The following is a 6,168-nucleotide window of genomic DNA, read 5'->3' as shown; positions in this document are numbered from 1 at the left end:
AATAAGGTTTTCTTGAAGTACTCCAAAAATGGATTTTGCATTGGAATATTAAAAATGCATGTTGACATAAAAAAATGAAAAAAAATTATAAGGATAAAAATAGTAAAGTGTTGTTTTTTATAACAACTTAAAATTATGAAAAACATATATATATTTTCAAAGACGTTAAAATTTTTTGAAATGATCAGTGAGTCTTACGTTAAATAGATCTCACCACATAGCTACATAGGTACTTATTATTACTTACGTATAGTTATTACGTGTCGATAATATATTATATGCCATGAATATAGTAGGCGTTTATGTATTTATTTGGGTATGCCCACTGGTACTAAATTACTTTAGTCTATTTAGGCATTTATACCTACTTATTCTGAGTTTATTATGTGCAGTGTGTAATATTCAAGTATAATATTATTTGTGATCAGAGGACGTACTTCATATATTATATGATACATTTATATGTCTGCAGGGCGTGTCAAATCTGTAACGACAAGTGATGATTCGATGATGTATAAATATTACCATAATTATAGTAAAGACTAAAATCCCTATTCCTAATCTATAAATATTATGAACAGCTTAAATAATAAGTTAATATAATTCATAGGTATAAATGGTATAATATAGGTTTTAGGTACCTATATATAAAGCTGCTAGTATCGATTAACACTAAATATATCCCGACGATATATATATTTTCGATAACTACCTATATAATGTGTTTTCAGAAATGTGCACTATTATCTCGTTATTATGCTCTCAAATAATATGTTTTCAAAAAAAAAAAATTGACTTTTGAATTCCATATTGCGAACAATGCATTCTGTAGTGACGTTTAAATGTTTTATAAATTGAAATCGGTGGTATTAAATATGTGATAAACATTAAAATGTACATAGTACCAGCAATTATACGGTCGCAAAGATATTGTTGGTAACAATATTGGTGAATGGGCAACTATATACGTAGGTACATATATAATATACATTAAACCTATTCAAAATGTATTAACAGAGATTTATTAAATGTTAATCATATTATATAGTTACATGTGATATTAATTATTATCGCAATGGCTAAACGCCTAAACCAATACATATTATATCTACATACATGATATCATGTATCTATATATAAATATTAAATATATAATAATTAATAATGTTATACTGCTATAATAGTCCACATACCTATTATAAAATTATAAACATATTTATTATCTCTTTAAGGTTATTCAAAATGTAATATAGTAAAAATATATTAAAAGTTACAAATTTTGTCAAACTTAAAAAGGTATTTATAAATATGTAATTGAACATGTTTTTAAAATTGATTGGCCTAATTATTATAATGATGTGAAAAGTCCATTAGATATAATATGATTTATATTACATAATACAATAATTATATACCTATAGTCTGCATAACTCCACGCCAGAAAAAAATTAATAAAAATAAATATATCTATATAATAATAACAATAGTGGTATTGATCCCAGAGGCGTCACTTGGGAGATTCAGACTATACATTGGCAGCCCTATTTTTTTAAATGCTTGGTTGGCCCGTATAAAATGTTATAGTTGCGCCGTCAAGCGTCGCGTCGTCGTATCTGGTGTATACTTAATAGTTAATAATATTATCTATTATTTTTATTTTTATGTTGGTGATAATGATTAGGCAATGAATATTATTAAATATATCTTTTTTTATTTATATGAAATTGGTTAAATATGTTTGAAAAAAAAGTATTAATGAGTATTTGAATATTAAAATGGGGGGATATGAGTGAGCGAAGCGATCGGAAATTTTTTTAAGTTCCGCTTAATAAACAGGACATATAAATGGCTTGGTGGAGGGAACAATTGGCCTGATTCAAATGTTTGCATCCGTATTGAAAAGTTGAAATGACGCCCCTGATTGATCCACGGTATATTAGTATGCTGGTATGTAATAAACAAAAAAGTAAAAAAAGTTAACAAGTGCCACTTATATTGGTGGCAATTACACTCTACTCTTAAAGATCTCTGCAATTTTCATCAAGATTGGTCAGTTATAGTTTTCGAGTTTATTATAGGTAGGTAAGCTACAAATTACAATAACGGTCATTACCTTTAATTGTATACATATATATGTAAATATTACATAAATATTATAGAAAAGTCTCTTTGATATTTTGGTTGTTTATTTTTGATTACCAATGGTTGTACTTAATAACTATTTTATTTTCTATAACCAATGGAGCAATCCCATGAAGCCAAAAAATTTCGATTTTCGTGGGCAAACAATACGTTAATCATCCGTGCTCATGAACCAAAATGTATCACACTCCAATCGGGCGTTAATCCCAACATAAATATACTAATAATAGGAGCACCAATCAGACCATGAATGTGGCTTCGATATAGAATAATAGCTTTTTGTGGTTTCCGAGATTATACCAATTTGTGAGTATCAACAAACTCAAAATCATTTTTATATTTTTAATGGTGATGACGATGCATGATGATGATTGATGATAGGGATTGGGGATATGATATAACGAATACATTTATAATATATTACATTATTGCATTGGTAGAATATAATAATAATACCTATGTATTATGCAAGTATATTATCCGATAGTATGTAGTTATAGTAGGAACCTCTTAAACAACATAAACGATGATAGGCCTATTGGACTATAGTACCTACCTATGTAGCTTTATAATTTTAAATCACCCAATAGAAAATTATCGTATTATAATATTTAGTATACCTACATTATTATTAGAAACTTGTAATTTTTTAAATAACCGGAATAAAGTTAATGAAACTTAAAGTTAAATACCCATAGGCTGCACTTATTGTATATAGGTACATGCATCATTTATTCATTTACCAGAATAAAAATAATAAACATATTGTTATAGGTACCTACAATAAATTGATCATACCAAACTAAGTTGTAGTAAAATACGAAGTGTATATAGAGATATATTGTTTATTACTCAGGATCAGCATCCTATACGCGGAATAATAATAAAATAAAACATATAATATTATATAGCAAGGTGGACAGTGGTGACCGGTGACCAATAATATTATTCTATGGCCCGAGGTCACGAATTTTTACGTTAAAGTCATCGCCACTGCAGTCCAGGCATTTGTGGTTGTGTCTGATTGTTCTGAAATACTGGAGAAAATAAAAATAAAAAAAATTATATATATTATTATTATTTATTACTATACACGCGAGTATTATTGTTTTTATTACCACGACACGTCCCGTGCAGTATTGGCTCATTTCGGGACGGCGATCACTTGTGATGGCGACGGTACTTAAAAATTTAAGTGATTAATATACAATAATAATAATATAAACACTAAAACGCAGAAAATGTGCGGCCATAACTGATACAACAGCAACTGCTGCTGCTGTGGCCACATCGAGTTATATGTTTATAGGTTGTATAAAGAGTGACAAATGATAGGTAGATATACGACTATACGAGGGGCATGTTATAGTGTTATATGCAGTGTACCTATAATACGTCATATTGTATAAGACACAGCGTAATTGTGTACGAATGTGTGTGGCTACCTGAGTAGGTACTTAATAATTATATTCATTCTATATATTATAGAATTAATTTTAAACCACTGCATACTGTGTACGGTCTCGTGATGTGGAAAGTGAACGATGATAATAATGTGATATACGAATGTGGCCTAATATGCGCGTGGGGAGAGAGAGACAGAGAGAAATTTAAAAAACCCAACACTAATAGAGCACAATAACAATAACAATATATAGGCAGTAGTAATAATAATAATGACATTTTTGAGAAACGGGCCGCCACCGCCGTCGCCGCACTACCGTACAAGAAGCCGAAAGCTATAATAATAATAACGAGCAAAGACAATAACGTCCGTACGGCGGTGGTCTGACCGTTTCGTGTGTATATATAAATAATATATACGTAAAGGTGTTAATAATGTATAATAATAACAATATAAAACGACGTGCGGTTGTCTCGTACCTACCTATTCGGATTGATGAGACGGCCTCCCAAGACGCGCGACCAGACGATTTGTCAATAATCATTCATTCACGACGTCGCCATAGTCATCTGAAATCCAAAATCTCAATAGGCACAATACAGGTGTACCATATACAGCTAAGAGACACGACGTTCGGACAATAATTGGTTTTGTAATTACATTTCGGTTCCTCTTCGGCCGTCACCGACGAGCCGCCGCAGTCGTCAAATCTCAGACATGGTCACTGATGAGATGCACACTGCACGTTGCACCACGTTGCATTGTAGGCATTACTCGCGTATTATAATGTTATGATTGTGGTTGTTGTTATTATTAATTACCATCATATGCCAACGCGGTTTACCTGCACACGCGGCGGACGGTAGTCCAAACCGAAATCGGTTTGTCACTATAAACGTTATTATAAATTATATAATATAATCAGCCAACAGGTAAAGGTACCTCGTACCTATATATATATATATATATAATACTATAGTTTGAATAATAATTATCCAGATTATTTGAGTTCAAAGATGCCCTGCAGAGGCCAATGTTGTAGGTCACCAATTTTTTTTTTTTTATGGAGAGAGCCCGGAAAGAGGCAACATTCCTTTTTTTTCTTGTTGAATATACCACTGCACTCTGTATTATGTTCACAAAATAATAACAATTACCAAAATTAAAATAGGAATACCTACAATTCATATCAAATTACAAACGATCCAACTATCTGTCGCTGATTACGGATTACGGACATAAAAGTCGTAGACATTTTAATATTTAATAGCCACACAAATTTATTACAAATCCTTTTTGATTATACGACTCGAGATCGATATATGAACTCTATAAGGGCCATCGAAATAACTGTTAGGTAATAGGTATTATAATATATTAGAGTATCTATATTTAATGTAGGCTTTTGAAGAAAAATTGTATTCATAAGATCTGTTTAATTTGAATAGTTTTATTGCTCAACAAATATAATAATATAATATGTTATACAAAATTGTTAAGATAAATATGATAATCTAATTTTAAAATTATTTATGAAAGCTTATAAAATAACAGTTACAGCTTACAACGACATTATTAGTCAATTTTATTAGATTTTGAGAGTAGCAATGTATTGATTCTACAATATTATACCTATCATGTTTGTTTGATGTGCTGGAGACACTTTTTAAAGTATAAAAAGTGTTTCTAGATTCTAAATACACTTTTTATAGTATACAAAATGCATCGATTTTCAACCTCCCCATCTTTGTTGGTAGGAAAGTGAATCTATTTGGTACTTAATGGAGGGTAAAAAGTAAAAATAACCCCAATACTTTTTAAATGCACTGAGAAAAAAATTAAAAATTAATGAAAAACTTGGATTTTTACGCAAAAACATTTTTTGACTAAATCTTGTTATTTTGATTTAACTCAAAGCTCAAAGATCGTCAATAATTACTTGAAATTTTTCAATATTTTAGATAATATTTTCTATAAGTAGATGGTTTAATTTTCATAATATTTTGACTCTTTTTGAGCATTTCTTGGTAGAGTAATTTGTCATTTTAAATTTTAAATAAATTTTTTTTTAGTTTTGATGAGAAAAATTTCAAATAGATTGAAATTAATGTAGTACAAGGTTTTTCATAAGAATATGTTAACATATTAACACAGTACTCAAAAGTTAAAAACAATATGATATTAAAACATGATATACATTTTGGGTTCTATTATTACAATAACTAAATATTAATATAGGAAGGTATTATGCATGGGTATAATAAAAGAAATGTAATGTTTTCGATAAAAACTAATTTAACCTACTTTATTACTAATAACAAAATACAAGTATAAATTATACTAGGATATAGTACTATAAGTGTATCATAAAATATAGGTAGGCACTTATTAGTAATACGTATACAGACCGTTTTCACTCGGAATAGTTTTTCGTATGTTATGATTTTTCATTGAATTCATATTTAACAGTTCCATTACAATAACTTACTCAATAATCATGCACATCGACACACATACTGTACATTGCAGTGTACAATATACCGCAGAACATAAAGTTGTCTACATGGCCACTTTTTGAATAATTTGTACTTTACTTGGGATGGTCCTTATTCACAGAGGAA

Source organism: Myzus persicae, unplaced genomic scaffold, assembly GCF_001856785.1.
Source record: "Myzus persicae strain clone G006 unplaced genomic scaffold, MPER_G0061.0, whole genome shotgun sequence".
Taxonomy (NCBI): domain Eukaryota; kingdom Metazoa; phylum Arthropoda; class Insecta; order Hemiptera; family Aphididae; genus Myzus; species Myzus persicae.
Note: the sequence above shows the minus strand (reverse complement) of the source record.